General features: G+C 45.1%; 1 pseudogene; it reads left to right on the forward strand.

Annotated features, from left to right (window-relative positions):
* The first annotated feature begins 548 nt into the window (after window positions 1-548).
* On the forward strand, window positions 549-8,136 carry LOC144599108 (alpha-1,4-N-acetylglucosaminyltransferase-like; annotated as a pseudogene).
* The last annotated feature ends 11,047 nt before the right edge of the window (window positions 8,137-19,183 follow it).

The raw sequence follows: 19,183 nt of genomic DNA on the forward strand, positions 1-19,183 counted from the left end.
AGCATCTGTGAAAAGAGAAATAGAGCTAGCCATCATCATTACCGAATGATGAAACAGCTTAGGAACATGGATTGAGATAATGAGCTAGCACCTTACGAATATTGGTCACTGGAATCCTTCTGGGGCAAGGGTGACCTGTACAAAAGGGATGGGTCATGGGTGACTTTAATCTTCATATAGATTGGGCCAACCAAATTGGTAATAGCGCTGAGGACGAGGATTTCCTGGAATGTATACGGGATGGTTTATTAAACCAATATGTAGTGGAACCGACTGGAGGGCAGACTATCCTAGACTGGGTACTGTGTAATGAGGAAGGATTAGTTAGCGATCTTGTTATGCAAAGCCCCTTGGGCAACAGTGACCATAATATGGTGGAATTTTGCATTAGGATGGAGAGTGACACGTATAATTCAGAGACTAGGTCCCTGAATTTAAAGAAAGGAAACTTCGAAGGTATGAGACGAGAATTGCCTCAAATAGACTGGCAAATTATACTTAAAGAATTGGCGGTGGAGATGCAATGGCAAAGATTTAAGACCACATGGATGAACTCCAAAAATTATCTGTCTGGCGAAAACTTAAAACGGGGGAAGCCATTGGTGGCGTGCTCAGTGGAGTCCACTGCTCGTCAAAACCCAGATAAACCAATCTATTTCTTCATGAAGGGGTTCAGTGGCAAATTGAGCCAGTATCCAGAGCCTGATTACAGACTCATCCCGTTGCTCTCCTCAGTGAAGAATGTTGTCCTTCTACCTGTAAACGCTGCCGAACTGTTTGATGATACTCCATTGAAATTCTTCTATCAAAAGGTAACCAATAAGAAGAAAGTGTGATGTGTTACATTTTGGGTCGTCAAACCAGAGTAGGGACATGATCAGATAAATGTACACAATGGGATTGTGAGGCCTGATTTTCCACGCACTGGATGGTCTGTCTATGGAATGAGCTGGAGGAAGTGCTTGAGGCAGCTACTGTAACAGCACTTAAAATATATTTGGACATGTACATGATAGGAAGGGTGGGCATTGACTATTTTCTTCCTGGGAGTAAGATGACTCAGACTATCTGAAATTTGCGTCCAAGTCTGGTCTCCCTGAATGATAAAGAATGAACGCACTAAATGAAGTGCAGTAAAGTTGCACCAGGATGATTCCTTGCATGGCACGTTTGCTGTATAACAGAGATTGAGTATCTTGGGTCAGTGCTCGCCTGAGATAGTAAAACCCACGTTATCTCCCTGAAATGTCCAATATTCGTAAGGTGCTTGACAGGGTAAATACTGAGATGATGTTTCCTTTGACTAGGTGTCTATATTAAGGGGATGACTCTCTCTAAAGAAGACTTTGGCCATTCAGGATAAAATTGAGGAGGAATTTCTCTCAGTCAGAGAATCTTTGGGATTTTCTGCCAAATAAGTCAGTAAATGTTTAATGGTTGGATCATCCATAAAGTATGAATTGATAGATTTTTAAATATTTGCTGCTGCAATATTCGATGTTTAAAATAGATATTAATAACTAATATGTTGTCTGGATTGGATTACTTCAGTCAAAATAACAAACTGCAAAGGGAGCAATGAAGATTTTTGAGGAAGTTATCAGTTCTAGAGGTTTTGAGTTATAAGGAGAGGCTGGATAGGATGTTTATTTATTCACTTGAGTACAGGAGGCTGAGGAGTGACTTCATTGAGGTTGATCACATCATAAGAGGCATAGATAAGGTAATGAGCCTGGACAGCAGGTTGGAGGCAGGTACTCTCAAACTATTTAAGAAGGATCTCGATAAGCATGTGAATCATCACGGATCTATTGTAGATAAATGGGGGTAGAACCGATGAGTCCAGTGATCAGGTGGATGTGATTTGCCAAAGGTATTTACCTATATAACAGTATGACTCACTATCTGGACCAAAAACGCTCACCAAATCCACCCACAACTTCACCCTCAACATTGATGGTTTCCCAGTATCCATCTCCCCTCACATCCGGAATCTTGGAATCATCTTTGATCAAACCCTCTCCTTCGACAAACACATCAAACACATCACCAAGACAGCTTTCTTCCACCTCAAAAACATTGCCCGTCTCCGTCCGTCCCTCTCCTCCACAGCTGCAGAAACCCTCATCCACGCCTTCATCACCTCCCGTCTGGACTACTGTAACAGCCTCCTCTATGGTTGACCCTCAAAAATCATCAATAAACTCCAATACATCCAGAACTCCGCTGCCCGTCTACTCACCCACTCCCCGACCCGTGACCATATCACCCCTGTCCTTTACAAGCTCCACTGGCTCCCCATCCCCCAGAGAATCCAGTACAAAATCCTCCTCATGACCTACAAAGCCCTCCATAACCTGGCCCCATCCTATCTGACTGACCTCCTCCACAGACACACTCCCACCCGTACCCTCCGCTCTGCTGCTGCTATCCTCCTGTCCCCCCCCATCCGGACCAAACTCAGATCCTGGGGGGACAGGGCTTTCTCCATTGCTGCTCCCACCCTCTGGAACTCACTACCTCAAACCGTCAGAGACTCCTCCTCACTCACCACATTCAAAACATCACTGAAGTCTCACCTGTTCAACACTGCCTTCAACCACTGACCGTCACCTCACCTTATTTTTCCTTTTCTGTTCGTTTACTTATTCTTTTTTTTTTTTTTCTATGTTTTAGTAAACCATGTAAAGCGTCTTTGAGTTTTTAGAAAAGCGCTATACAAATGTAATGCATTATTATTATTATTATTATTATTATTATGAACAAAGATGAAGAGAGGATTGAGTTGTTTATTAAGGAGTGGACCTGACAGCTTAACATGGATTGAGGGATAAGTCTGAAGGTTTAGAAGGAATTAGACTTAAGATAATTCAGATTGTTCTTACGCTCAACAACTTCTCCTTTGACTCCTCCCACTTCATCCAAACCAGAGGCGTAGCTATGGGCACTCGCCTGCCTCTTTGTCGGGTACGTCGAACAATCTCTGTTCCGGGCGTACACCGGCCCCATCCCCGAACTCTACCTCCGCTACATCGACGACTGTATTGGTGCTACCTCTTGTACCCATGCAGAACTCACTGACTTCATACACTTCACTTCCAATTTCCATCCTGCCCTTAAATATACCTGGACTATCTCCGACATCTCCCTCCCGTTTCTGGACCTCACCATCTCCATCACAGGAGACAGACTAGTGACGGACATTTACTATAAACCCACTGACTCGCACAGCTATCTGGACTACACTTCTTCCCACCCGGTCCCCTGCAAAAAGTCTATCCCCTACTCCCAATTCCTCCGTCTACGCCACATCTGCGCCCGGGATGAGGTGTTTCACACTAGACCGTCAGAGATGTCCTCATTCTTCAGGAAACGGGGCTTCCCCTCTTCCATAATAGATGAGGCTCTCACTAGGGTCTCTTCTACATCCCGCAGCTCCGCTCTTGCTCCCCCTCCCCCCTCTCACAAAAAGGACAGAATCCCTCTCGTTCTCACCTTCCACCCCACCAGCCTGCAGATCCAACAAATCATCCGCCAACATTTCCGTCACCTACAACGGGACCCCACCACTGGCCATATCTTCCCATCCCCTCCCCTCTCTGCGTTCCACAAAGACGGTTCCCTCCGTAACTCCCTGGTCCACTCGTCCCTTCCTACCCAAACCACCCCATCCCCGGGCACTTTCCCCTGCAACCGCACGAGATGCAACACCTGTCCCTTTACCTCCCCCCTCAACTCCATCCAAGGACCCAAACAGTCTTTTCAGGTGAGACAAAGGTTCACCTGCACCTCCTCCAACATCATTTATTGCATCCGCTGCTCTAGATGTCAACTTATTTACATCGGCGAAACCAAGTGCAGGCTCGGTGATCGCTTCGCTCAACACCTGCGCTCGGTCCGCATGATCTCCCGGTGGCCGAGCACTTCAACTCCCCCTCCCATACCCAATCTGACATTTATGTCATGGGCCTCCTCCAGTGCCATAGTGAGGCCCAATGGAAAGTGGAGGAACAGCACCTCATATTTCGCCTGGGCAGCTTGCAGCCCAGTGGTATGAACATCGACATCTCCAACTTTAGATAGTTCCTCTGTCCCTCTCTTCCCCTCCTCCTTCCCAGATCTCCCTCTATCTTCCTTTCTCCACCTATATCCTTCCTTTGTCTGAAGAAGGGTCTCGACCCAAAACGTCACCCATTCCTTCTCTCCAGAGATGCTGCCTGACCTGCTGAGTTACTACAGCATTTTGTGAATAAATACCTTCGATTTGTACCAGTATCTGCAGTTATTTTCTTATACTGAACTGAAGATAATGTTTCTTCCTCCATTATATCACAGGTAAACCCCAAAAAAGAAGTTTTGGCTCCATGTGTTTGGTGATGGCTGTAAATTAGCCCTGTTTTGGAAGTACAGAGGCATCTACCTCTACACTGACATTATGTCAATGAAGTCTATGCCATTTGGCAACTTTACATGTCCACAGGGCTCAGATTCTAACAGTATGGGTACAATGGGACATGCTGAGGATCTGCAGATCCTTTTATAAGGGTTTATATGACAGAAAGGTCACAAACAGCACCACTTCCCAGAACTTCCTGTCCTCTATCACGGAGGTCTTGGTGAACAGCAAGCAGGAGAGTCTGGACCAACCACAGATCCTGGAAGTGCAGACTGGCTCCATCCAATCCTTTGCCTCGAGTAAAACGCCCGGAAGCGATTGAAATTGTGTTGGATTTGGCTCTGTGGGACTGGGTGGAAGTGCACAATGACATGCTTCTATCCAGCAGCATGTCAGACTCTATGAGGAAGGGCAGCATCACACTAATTTACAAGCAGAAGGGGGAGATGAATGATATAAGGAATTGGAGACCCATCACATTGTTGAATGTAGGTTACAAGATCCTGTCTAAGGCCATCGCCAACCGGGTCAAGTCTGCTCTAGGACAGGTGATCCACCCGGACCAAACCTGTGCTGTACCTGGCAGGAAAATCTCAGACAGCCTGGCGCTGCTGAGAGATACCATTGCCTACGTACAGGACAGACGGGTGGATGCCTGCCTGGTCAACTTGGACCAGGAGAAGGCCTTCGACAGGATATTGCACACATACATGAGGAACGTGCTCTCCAAAATGGGCTATGGGGAGGGAATCAGGAAGTGGACCCAACTGCTCTACACCGATATCTGTAGTGCAGTCCAAATCAATATGTGGGAATCAGACAGTTTCCCCGTCAGGTCTGGAATCAGGCAGGGTTGCCCTCTCTCCCCTGTCTTGTTCATCTGTTGTATTGAGCCCTTTGCCGAATCCATCAGGAAGGACGCGAGCATAAGAGGAGTGACATTGCCAGGCAGTGGGGGCACTCAGATCAAAACCTCACAGTACATGGACGATGTTGCCGTCTTCCGCTTGGATCCAGGGTCAGCCGCAGATTAATTAGCGTCTGCGACCAGTTTGAGTTGGCCATGGGAACCAGGGTGAATCGCAGAAAGAGTGAGGCCATGTTCTTTGGTAACTGGCCCGACTGATCTTACATCCCCTTCACCATCAAGCTTGACATCTTGAAGGTGCTGGGGACCTGGTTCGGTGGGATCTGAGGCATGTTCGGTGGGATCTGAGCCAAGGTGGGGACGAAACTGGAGCTGTGGAAGCTCCCTCTCCATCACGGGAAAATATCTGGTCATATCTGGTCATCGGGTGTGAAGTGTGAAGTGTGAAGTGTGAAGTGTGAAGTGCTCTCGGGGCTGCTGTACTTGGCATAAATGTGGCCCATCCCTCCCTCCTACGCCACGGGGATTACCCGAGCTGTCTTTCGCTTCATCAGTGGATCGAGGATGGACCGCAATGCACAAGTCGGCAGACAACGGACTTAAAAGCGTGCCCAACCTCACCCTCATCCTGATGGCCACCTTCGTGTGTGGCTGCATCAGGCGGAGCATAGAGCCAAGGCACGTGGGCACCAAGTGTCACTACCTGCTGAGGTTCTACCTGTCCCTGGTGTTGCGAAGGATGGGCCTGGCACAGTTGCCATGCAATGTGCCAGTCAGCTTGACATTGCTGCACCATCTGTCATTCGTGGAAATGTTCTTCTGGACCAACACCTTTGCCCACAAGTCCATCTGACAGTGGTCAGCACGGAATGTCCTGCAGGCACAGCAAGGAAATGACTCCGTGGATCCTGTGGCATCGTTCCCAGAGCAGACTGCCCAGCTTGTCTGGCAAAATGCCTCATCGCCAGAACTCACCATCAAGCACCAAGACCTGGCTTTGCTTGAAGGGAAGGAGGGAGGGAGCCATCCCAGTGAATGATCACTCCCTTGATCTCCCTTGGTGAAGGGAGCCAGCCCAGTCGGATCCTTCCTGCACCGCCGGATCCTCACCACCAGCGCACGCTGCCCTCGGGATGGCTACTATGGAGAGGACACGGTTGCCCACCTCTTCGCAGAGTGTGGATTTGTAAAGACAGTCTGGAGACGTTTGCAATGGTCTCTGTCACGATTTATTCCAAACAGCTCCGTAACAGAGGACTCTGTGATTTACAGACTGTTCCCAGGGACGCATTCAGAGACTGACATTGAGATGACATTGAGGTCATCAACTTGGTGAAAGACACTCATTGGTCTGCCCGCCCAGCGGAGCGAGAAGTCCATCGGAGAATACTGCCGACTGGCCCTCTGCAGACTGCAGGAGTACGTGCTGAGGGACGCACTGAAGCTTGGTGCAGCCAACGCCAAGGCTCTGTGGGGGAGGGCCACCGTCTACGGTCCTTCTGCTGCTGGACATGGGGGGTAGGGTGTGGTGGAGACTCCCCTCAAAATAAGGGAAGGGATTCCATGCCAGTGGGCCACTTGAGTGGCAAGAGTGGGGGGTAATTTTATGTAATTGGTGTATTGAATGTATGTATTGAATGCATGTATAGAATGTCGGATGGAGTTTTGGAAGGAAAATGTTTTGTATATAGTTATTTCTTGAATAAAGTGTTTTTGATTTTAAAAAAATCTGTTCCGAGCGGAGCAAGATATCCGTCGGGGAATGCAGCCGATTGGCTCTCTGCAGACTGCAGGAGTACGTGCTGAGGGATGCACTGAAGCTTGGTGCAGCCAACGCCAAGGCTCTGTGGGGGAGGGCCACAGTCTAGGGTCCTTCCACTGCTGGACATGGGGGGCAGGGTGTGATGGAGACGTCCCTCAAAATAAGGGAAGGGATCCCATGCCAATGAGCCACATGAGTGGCAAGGATGGGGGGTATTTTTGTGTAATTGGTGTTTTGAATATTTGTATTGAATGTGTGTATCGCCTCTGAGAATGTCGAATGGAGTTTTGGAAGGAACATGTTTTGGATATATTTATTTATTGAATAAAGTAATTTTGGATAATAAAAAAAAATTAAACAAAAACTCTCTGCTTTGCATGAACAAAGATAAAGAGAGGACTGAGTTGTTTCTTAAGGAGTGGACCTGACAGCATAACATGGATTGAGGGAGAGGTCTGAAAGTTTAGAAGGAATTGAACTTAAGATAATGTTTCTGTCTCCATTATATCACAGGTCAGCCCAACAAAGGAGATGTATTGGCTCCATGTGTTTGGTGATGCCTGTAAATTAGCACTGTTGTGGAAGTACGGGGGCATCTACCTGGACACTGACATTATATCAATGAAGTCTATGCCATTTGGCAACTTTACGTGTCCAGAGGGCTCAGATTCTATCAGTATGGGTGCAAAGGGTTTCTATCTCAGGCACCATCCTTTTCTTTGGAATTGCGTGAAAGATTTTGTGGCTAACTACATTGGAAATATTTGGGGTCAACAAGGTCCTAAACTGATTACCCATGTGCTGAAGAGATGGTGTCAAATGGATAACCTAGGTGCCTTCATTGGCAAAGAATGCAACGGCATCTCTTTATGGATCATTGATCGATTCTACCCCGTCCCATGTCCAGCTTGGGAGGAGTACTTTGTTCCCTGGAAAAAGAAGGATGTGGAGCGTAAATTCTCAGCTACGTATGATGCGCATGTCTGGAATTACATGAATTCCAGGAAAAAAAACCAGTCATTGCTGGAAGTGGATTGTTAATTAAACATTGTTTTCCAGTTATATTGTCCAACTACATACAGGAATTTAATTCAATTGAATAATAGTTAAGTGATTTAAGCCTTTATATTATGCAATGAGTGAAATAATTAAACCAACCGACTTTTTAAAAGTCACAATGTAAAATACGCGTAAAACACATTTGAGGACTATTATAATTTGTGGAACATTCACTGTTGTACTTATTTTTTCCTGACAAATTCTTCTGATCTGGATACACTCCAATTTGCATGTCCAATTTAAATTAGAATCAAACATCAATTGACACAATATGTCTCTTCCTGCCACATTCCATTTCTCTCACAAACACACTCCATTTCTCTCACTAAAACACTCCATCTCTCTCACTGACACAATTTTCCCCTCTCACTAGCACACTCTCTCTCACACTCTCTCTCTCTGACCACTGACACAGTCACTGACACATTCCATCTCTCCCTCCATAAACTGCAGGTAGGAGGGAATTTGGTGTTAATCATGTACCCTGAATCTGGCGTTAAGTGCAGCTCAGCTCAGATAGGAACAGACACAAATAAAGCATCTCATAGAACAGTGGTGAGCTTCATGAACAATTTAGTTCATTCTATGCCTTAATGGGATGCACTGGGAAAAACTAGGGAACCAAAAGTGTTTCAAAGGTTCATAGCACCCTCAGCATTTTTATATTCTTAAAACACTATGGTTACTTGTGGTTTCTACAGTTTTGAAATAAATTATCATTGATCAATGTCTCTGCAACCTTTCATCTTTGTCTTTCCCCAGAGTCATCTTGAACCTAATGTTCCCTGCTATTTAGAAACCCACTTTTCTATTTGCATAACAGTACACCCTGATTCGTTTTATTGCCCCCAGCTTAGTTTACAACTGCCAATGTTTACTTTAACTAATGGTACCAGTGCTATGGAAACTAAACACCATGATAAATCTATTTATTGCCTCACTAACACCGAAAAGTTCCCCATGTTGGCCATTTTTCCCATCACACGTTCTCAGTAGGTAGGATCTTTGGTTAAACAGATTATAGAAACATAGAAAAATAGGTGCAGGAGTAGGCCATGTAGCCCTTCGAGCCAGCACCACCATTCAGTATGATTATGCGTGATCATCTAAAATCAGTACCCCGTTCCTGCTTATTCCCCATATCTCTTGATTCCTTTCACCCGAAGAGCTAAATCTAATTCTCTCTTGAAAACATCCAGTGAAATGGTCTCCACTGCCTTCTGTGGCAGAGAATGCCATAAGTTCACAGCTCTCTGGCTGAAGAAGTTTTTCCTCATCTCAGTCTTAATTGGGCGACCCCTTATTCTTAAACTGTGACCCCTGCTTCTGAACTCCCCCAACATCTGGAACACTTTTCCTACATCTAGCCTCTCCAATTCTTTAAGAATTTTATGTTTCTGTCAGATCCCTTCTCATCCTTCGAAATTCAAGTTAATACAAGCCCAGTCAACCCATTCTTTCATTATATGTCAGTCCTGCCTTCCTTGGAAATTTCCTGGTGAACCTACGCTGCATTCCCTCAATAGGAATATTGTCCTTCCCCAAATTCCCCTCTCGCAATGGCCATGTACAACTGCTGTAGGACCTCCTTGCATTTAAACTCAAATCCTCTCGCAATGAAGGCCAACATGCCATTAGCTTTCTTCACTGCCTGTTGTATCTGCATGCTTACTTTCAGTGACTGGTGTACAAGCACACCCAGATCTCGTTGCACCTCTCCTTTTCCTAACCTGACACCATTCAGATAGTAATCTGCCTTCCTGTTCTTGCCACCAAAGTGGATAACCTCACATTTATCCACATTATACTGCATCTGCCATGCTTCAGCCCACTCACTTAAGCTATCCAAGTCACCCTGCAGCCTCATAGCATCCTCCTCGCAGCTCACACTGCCACTCAGCTTTGTGTCATCTGCAAACTTAGAGATGGTGCATTTAATTCCATGTCTAAATCGTTAATATATATTGTAAACAACTGGGGTCCCAACACCAAGCCTTGTGGCATACCGCTAGTCACTGCCTGCCATTCTGAAAAGGACATGTTAATTCCTCCTCTTTGCTTCCTGAATGCCAACCAGTTTTCTATCCATGTCAATATCCTACCCCAATACCATGTGCTCTAATTTTCACACTAATCTCTTGTGTGGGCCTTTGTCAAAGGCTTTTTGCAAGTCCAGATACACCACATCCACTGGCTCTCCCTTATCCATTCTACTTAATAGTTCCACAAAACATTCCAGAAGGTTAGTCAGCCGTGATTTCCCCTTCATAAATCCATGCTGACTTTGACCAATCCTGTCACTGCTTTCTAAATGCGCTGTTATAACATCTTTAGTAATCGACTCCAGCATCTTCCCCACTATCGATGTAAGGCTAACTGGTCTATAATTCCCCATTTACTCTCTCCCTCCTTTCCTAAAAAGTACAGTTACATTAACTATCTTCTTGTCCACAGGAACTGATCCAGAGTCTAGAGAACATTGGAAAATGATCACCAATGCATCCACGATTCCGTGGGCCAACTCCTTGAGTACTCAGGGATGCAGACCATCAGGCCCTGGGGATTTACCTGCGTACAGTCCCAACAGATTACGTAACACCATTCCTGACTGACATGGATTCCCTTCAGTTCCTCCCACTAGGTCCTTGGTCCCCTCGAATTTCTGGGAGATTGTTTGTGTCTTCTTTAGTGCAGACAGAACCAAAGTGCTCATTTAACTGTTCTGCCATTTCCTTGTTTCCCATTATAAATTTGCCTGTCTCCGATTGTAAAGAACTTACATTTGTCTTCACTAATCTTTTCTATTTTACATATCTAAAGAAAAGTTTTTATATTCCCCGCAAGCTTTCTTTCATGCTCTTTTCCCTCCCTCTTAATTAACACTGTGTCATCCTCTGTTGAGTTCAAAATTTCTCCCAGTCCTCCGGTTTGCTGTTTCCTCTGGCGTATTTATACGCCTTTTCCCTTCGATTTAACACTATCCTTGATTTCCCTCATTAGCCACGGTTGAGCCACCTTTCCCATTTTATTTTTTCGTCAGACAGGGATGAAGAAGTTTTGGAGTTCATCCATGCAGTCTTTAAACCTTTGCCATTGCATCTCCACCGTCAGCCCTTTAAGTATAATTTGCCAGTCTATCCTTGCCAATTCTTGTCTCATACCTTCAAAGCCTTTCTTTAAGTTTAGGACCCTAGTCTCTGAATTAACCCTGTCACTTTCCATCCTTGTGCAGAATTCCACCATATTATGGTCACTGTTGCCCAAGGTGCTTTGTTCGACAAGATCACTAACTAATCCTTCCTTATTACACAATATAATATTATAAACTAGTATTCTTTGTTTTAATTTTTTTAATTGCCTCCATCACTGCACAATTCATATCTCTCATTGACACAACCTTCTCTCTCATTGACACACTGATGTACTCCCTCTCTCTCTCTCTCTCTCTCTCTCTCTCTCTCTCACTCTCTCATGGACTCACTTCATTTCTTTTGCTCTTGCTCTCAGAAATCTAGATGAGTGGTACAGAATTTGTTCAGTGTACACTCCCATAATTGCCCATTTTACAACCACAATGATGCTGTCGTGCCACTACTTCTGCCACCTTTGACTTTCAAATTAACTTTTGTGTTTATGTTCAACATGTATTTGCATCATAACAAATGTATTCATTGTGGTTTGGACTGCACTAACAAGGGAAAAGCATTGTAAAGCATGTTCCCAAGTCGTATGCAATAATGAAAGGCGTGTGTTCACAATACAATAGATTTGTTTGTCTACGGTAAAACTAATAAAACCAACTTTCCAAATTAAATACCCAGTGATTCTTACATTATTAAAACATCTCACTTCATTCCAGCTCATTTGCAATGGTAAATTTCATAATTTGGTTTATATCGTTGTTACAACGTCTTCTTACTGAAAGAGAGAAAAGAAGAATAAAAAGAAAGAGAGAAAAGAAGAAAGAAAGAGAATGAGCAGGAGATCAAGACTGAGTGGTCAAGACTGAGCTGCTGGGGAGATGCCTTAGACAGCCAGGGTCTCTACTGAGACTAAGGCTGAGTGGCGGGGCAAGCGTGAGATGCAATAGCCTTTTCCTACCCACGGTCAATGAGGGGCTGTGCCGACGCACAGAGGCAAAGATGAGCCACCAGGATAACCCAGAGGCTGCCAGAGATCAAAACGTAGATTGATAAATTTCAGCGTTGCCAAAAAAGGACAACGCTTCATAAGTACAGTTTCAGGACCATGTTCAACATGCCAATATTGGGAGTAAACAGATTGATCAGCATTAACTAATGTGTCACACCCATATATGAACAAATCTCTCTTTGGGCACACCCATCAGTCATAATTAAAGTTACGCAAACTTAAATACCATATGTAAAGGTAAACGACCGAGGACAGTCTCACGAAACATCTTCACTGGCACTGGTGAGTGACAAAGCTCTTAAACATATTTACTTTGGAATTATACTGTACTTTGGTTCTTATGTTGGAAAAAAAGTGTTTTATTTCCCATGTTTTCGGGTTCTGTTGATATCTTCAAATGGAAAGTGATCTGTGAAAAAATATAACAATGGAATTCTAGAAATCCTCCAGTTGTCAAACATTTAACTCCCCTTCCCATTACCATACTGACCTTTCCGCCTTGGGCTTCCTCCACTGTCAGAGTGAGGTCGCACGCAAATTGGAGGAGCAGCATCTCTGATTTCCCTTGGGCAGCTTACAACCCAGCGGTATGAAAATCAATGTTTTTTTCTAATTTCAAGTGATCCTTGAATTCCCTCCCTCTCTCTCCACCCCTCTCCCATGCTAGTTTCCTGCTGGTTTCACTGTATATCCCTTTGGTATCTCCTCTTCCATAGGCAACACTGGCCCATTGTGGTCTCCACCGTAACTGGCTTAACAGTTCCGGCTCTGATTTATTCTGCACATTCACATACCTCGTTTCCCTCTCCTCCGACTCTCAGTCTGAAGGGTCTGTTTCTACCAGTTTCAAATTCCCAATTGAGAAATACCCTCATCCCCAGTTTCTCCAAATGCTGTGTGTCCATGGTCTCTCAAATCAAATAAATTATTTTTTTTTGAAACTTAAAACACAGATACAACAAAACAAAACTTCATGCCTTCACCTCTCCTCCTTTAGAGCCTTCACAAATAACAGAAAATCTTTGAAATAATAATTTTCACAGTGAAAACTTCCAACACATAATCCATAGAAAGGAAAAGATGGATGTGTGGCTTCCACACAACTCACACAATTTCTCAAAGAGATACTGCCTCTTAAATCACAAGAGGCTGCAAATTTACAGAGGAACAGGATCTTTCAATTCGACCCTATTCTGCCCGGAGCATCGAATTAAACAAAATGTTTTCCAAAACAGATTTTAAAATCTACTTCATCATCAGCACCATCACGGACCTCATCATTTCCGGCGATCTACCCTCCAATGCCTCCAAACTTATAGTTCCCCAGCCCCGCACGGCCCGATTCTACCCCCTACCCAAAATCCATAAACAGAACTGTCCCGGCAGACCTATTGTCTCTGCCTGCTCATGTCCCACCGAACTTATTTCCACCTACCTCGACTCCATCCTATCCCCCCTGGTTAAATCTCTCCCCACCTACATCCAAGACACCTCACACGCTCTCCATCTCCTCGATAACTTCCGGTTCCCAGGCCCCCACTCCCTCATCTTTACCATGGATGTCCAGTCAGTCTACACTTCCATCCCCCACAAGGATGGTCTCGAAGCCCTCCGTTTCTTCCTCGACCGTAGAACCAGCCAATCCCCATCTACCAACACCCTCCTCCGCCTAACAGAGCTGGTTCTTAGCCTTAACAACTTCTCTTTTGACTCCTCCCACTTCCTCCAAACCAGAGGCGTAGCTGTGGGCATTCGCATGGGCCCTAGCTATGCCTGCCTCTTTGTCGGGTACGTCGAACAATCCCTGTTCCGGGCGTACACCGGCCCCATCCCCGAACTCTACCTCTGCTACATCGATGACTGCATTGGTGCTACCTCTTGTACCCATGCAGAACTCACTGACTTCATACACTTCACTTCCAATTTCCATCCTGCTCTTAAATATACTTGGACTATCTCCGACATCTCCCTCCCATTTCTGGACCTCACCATCTCCATCACAGGAGACAGACCAGTGACTGACATCCACTATAAACCCACTGACTCGCACAGCTATCTGGACTACACTTCTTCCCACCCCGTCTCCTGCAAAAAGTCTATCCCCTTCTCCCAATTGCTCCGTCTACGCCGCATCTGCGCCCGGGATGAGGTGTTTCACACTAGGGCGTCAGAGATGTCCTCATTCTTCAGGAAACGGGGCTTCCACTCTTCCATTATAGATAAGGCTCTCACTAGGGTCTCTTCTACATCCCGCAGCTCCGATCTTGCTCCCCCTCCCCCCACTCGTAACAAGGACAGAATCCCCCTCGTTCTCACCTTCCACCCCACCAGCCAGCGGATTCAACAAATCATCCGCCAACATTTCCGTCACCTACAACGGGACCCCACCACTGGCCATATCTTCCCATCCCCTCCCCTCGCTGCGTTCCGCAGAGACCGTTCCCTCCGTAACTCCCTGGTCCACATGTCCCTTCCTACCCAAACCACCCCATCCCCGGGCACTTTCCCCTGCAACCGCACGAGATGCAACACCTGTCCCTTTACCTCCCCCCTCAACTCCATCCAAGAACCCAAACAGTCTTTCCAGATGAGACAGAGGTTCACCTGCACCTCCTCCAACCTCATCTATTGCATGTCCAGATGTCAACTTATTTACATCGGCGAAACCAAGCGCAGGCTCGGCGATCGCTTCGCTCAACACCTGTGCTCGGTCCGCGTTAGCCAAACTGGTCTCCCGGTGGCCGAGCACTTCAACTCCCCCTCCCATTCCCAGTCTGACCTTTCTGTCATGGGACTCCTCCAGTGCCATAGTGAGGCCCACCGGAAATTGGAGGAACAGCACCTCATATTTCGCCTGGGCAGCTTGCAGCCCAGTGGTATGAACATCGACTTCTCCCACTTTAGATAGTTCCTCTGTCCCTCACTTCCCCTCCCCCTTCCCAGATCTCCCTCTATCTTTCTGTCTCCACCTATATCCTTCCTTTGTCCCGCCCCCCTGACATCAGTCTGAAGAAGGGTCTCGACCCGAAACGTCACCCATTCCTTCTCTCCTGAGATGCTGCCTGACCTGCTGAGTTACTCCAGCATTTTGTGAATAAATACCTTCAATTTGTACCAGCATCTGCAGTTATTGTCTTATAAAAATTACATATAGCCTTTGGTCTCATTCCATGCATTTCCTCTTCCTCTCATGCAAATCCCCAATGACAGCCTCCATAGCCATCTGCGGCAATGAATTCCAGAGACACCTTTGTTGAGGAATTCGAATGCACATTCCCACAGTTGAAGCAGTGGATTTTGGAACATTGTTGGGAAATTTTACCCTCCCACTTCTCCCCCACCCCCACGACTGTCTTCCTGATAGGATGAAGATGTACCTCTGCACCACAACACATTTCTAATCTCTCTGTTTCTCTCTACACTAGCCTTTATTTCCCGATCCGGTGCCCTGTGTTTTTCCTCAGAGGGGAAATATTCTAGCCATTCCTGGATCCTGCTGTGATTGTTGACCTTTATCTCTTTCAGATCACTGTGCCTCTGAACGGTGTGTTATATGTTATTTACCACCATTGGAATAGATAATAATAATAATAATAATGCATTTTATTTATATAGCGCTTTTCATATAATCAAAGACGCTTTACAGAGATGACATCTTGTTTCTGGCTCCTGAATACAGGACGGGTGAACGTGCAGCTGAGGAGTTGGTGCAGGGGGGAGGGATTCAGATTTTTGGACCATTGGCAAATCCAGTGGGGTCATGGATATTCTTTCTGCACAGTTCCCATTATGAAGGTGAACTTTGAGTGCCTCTCCCAACCTGATGTACCTGTTCTGATGTATTTTAAATGTTCTAATTGAATTTGCCTTAACTAGTTCATCTGGAAGATGTTCAGGGAAATATGTGTTGGTGTTCGTAGATTACCTCTGCTTGACAATACAAAAAGACCCTATCATTCATGTGAAGTTCCTGGCCAGGTTTGACTTCCCAAAATGCAACAACTTCAAAGGGTTCACAGCAAAGGGCACAGTACTGATCCCTGACACACACTCATCACAGGCCACCACCCTTCAGTAACATGATTAATGCTCTGGCAGAATTAAAGCTCACAAACCTGTATGACAAGGAACTGTTTTGCTTTAATGCCAGGTTCCAGAAAATTGCCTCATACCGCACTCTACCCCAAAACTGAATGTTATCATCACTGACATTACATCCTCAGGCAATCCTCCCTCCACACTTCCATCCTCAATGTGCACAGCTCAAGTCTACCGCGTCCCCAAGATCCACAAGCAGGACTTGCAACCACTACACCTCTGATGCTGGGGAGAGCTGTTTCAAACAAACACAGGGTGAGGCAGAAGTTCATAAATTCTGGATGGTCAGTCAGGTGCTGTTAATCCCCAACAGGGTTCCCAACATTGCCGTCAGCTGTTGTTGTCAGTAATGAATCTCTCCCCATATATTCATCAGGACCTATTTTGGTATTGATTCCACTGGCACACTCAGTCGTGGGAATGCAAAGGATCAGAGCATCGAGAAAAAGCTAATCTCCATTCTCTGAATTATGCACATGGTACCAAGACAAAAAAATAGCAAAACTGTTTTTCATGGAAAATCCAGGCTGAGATCACCCACGGTCCAAGTCTGAAGAAGGGTAGACATAAAATAGAGAAATTACACTGTTTTCCAAATGGAATATTATTGGAGACAGAAGAGAACTCGAGACAGCTGGAGTTAATGATGGATTTTGAACAGATTAAGATGCTTAAGATTGTATTGTCAATGTGGGAGTGGCAAAGATCATTTTGGAGCATAGAGCTCTAGTCATACACTGTGGAAACGGCCCTTCGGCCCAACTTGCTCACAGCAACCAACATGTCCCATGTACACTAGTCCCACCTGCATGCGTTTGACCATCCCAAACACAATTCCTCATGAAAGGAATAGATCGGGTAGTTGCACAGAGTCTCTTGCCCAGAGTAGGTGAATCGAGGACCAAAGGACATTCTGTAGATTTAAGATGAAGGGGAAATGGTATAATAGGAATATGAGGGGTAACTTTTTCACATAAAGGGTGGTGGGTGTATGGAACAAGCTGTCAGAGGAGGTAGGTGAGGCAGTGATTATCCCAATGTTTATGAAGGAGTTGGCCAAGTACATGGATAGGACAGGTTTGGTGCAATATGGACCAAATGCAGGCAGGTGGGACTACTGTAACTGGGACTTAATGACTGGTGTGGTCAGGATGGGCTGAAGGGCCTGTTTCCACACTGTATCACTTTATAACTCTATGGCTCGATAAACCTCATCATCAAATGAAGGACAGTGTTTATGTTTTTGATGCCAGCTCTCAGACAATACCTCTCAGCACACTCCACACCATTGGGGAATGTCTAACCATTGTTGCCAATCTTGTATCTACAGTCAATCCTCCCTCCACTCCTCCAGCTTCAATATGCACAGCTTGTGTCCACCTACTGCCCAAAGTCCACAAACAGGACTACCTGGGTCGACTTATTGTTTTAGCCTCTCGTTGGATAACTAAATATAATTTCTAACTTAGCAACCCATCTACATTCATGTCTTGGTCATTTATAAATAGATGTCCCAGCACAGATCTCTGTGGAACTCCACTGATCGCAGACCACCAGCCAGAATATCTACCTTCCACCACAACTCTCTGAAATCTATGAATTCTAAAACCCCAGTTCTGAATCCATTAGCCCAAGTCACTGGGAATCTCGTACATCTTAATCTTCTGGATGAGCCAACCATGAGGGACCTTATCAAAAGCCGCACAAAAATCCATGTGTACACCATGTACACCTTCATCAATCTCCTTCAGCCGTTCCTCAAAAAATGCAATTGTTATTAACACACAACCGGTCATGTACTGGCTATCTCTAATTAACCCATTCTCTTCCAAACAGGAGTAACCCTGTCTCAAAAGAATTCTCTCATAGTTTTCCAACTATTGACATGAGGCTTACTGGCCAATAGTTCTCTGGTTTCTCTCTACTTCCATTCTTAAACAAATAAACAACATTGGCCACTCCCCAGTCCTCTGGGTCCTTGCCTGTGGCTGGAGAAGAACTGCAGCAGGATGATATAATTCCAAGCACTGACCCAGGTTCTAAGTTCATCAGTTTTACCCATAATACCCCTTGCATTGAAGTAAACACACTTCATCCCTTTATTATCCCATATTAATGAACCTCTCCCTGCAAGTCCTTTATTCAGACTTGCGTGTCGCTACATCCACTTTCCCATCAGCCCTTCCATTTGTTAACTGCTGCTCCGGTATTGGAATTGTCATCACCATTTATTTATTTTCAATGCATAACTCAACTATTGTCATTTATGAAGTTATAACTTATGATGTACTTTCCACACATAATAAAAACTGAGTAAAAGAAACCAGAAAATTATGGAACCACTCATTTAACAAAAGATCATAACCGATAGGAACAGAATTAGGCCATTCGGCCCATCAAGTCCACTCCGACATTCAATGTGATCTATATCTGTCTCTTCTCACCCCATTCTCCTGCCTTCTCTCCATAACCTCTGACACCTGTACTAATCAAGAATCTATCTATCAAAAAGAAAGATAAATAATATACTGAAGCATTCAAGTAGATTTTGGAGCCACAAAAGAAATCAGACTTCTAATTGCTTGGCAATTGTTTTTTTTCGAAATTTCCGACTTCACAGCATGCTCCAATCCAAAGCTATCAAACAATTTCAAGCCCCTCCCCCCTCTGCGAATGATACTTTTTAATTTCATCTCTAATCAAACTAATAATTACCATAAATGTGGAATCTCTGGTATTTGATTCTAGTTGCTATAGTAAATAATTGTTCCCATGGAAATGTTATTAATATTCAAAAGACCCAACAATATTTCACAGGAGCTTTTTCAGAAGACCCTCAGGCCACGTC

Source organism: Rhinoraja longicauda, chromosome 13, assembly GCF_053455715.1.
Source record: "Rhinoraja longicauda isolate Sanriku21f chromosome 13, sRhiLon1.1, whole genome shotgun sequence".
Lineage (NCBI taxonomy): Eukaryota > Metazoa > Chordata > Chondrichthyes > Rajiformes > Arhynchobatidae > Rhinoraja > Rhinoraja longicauda.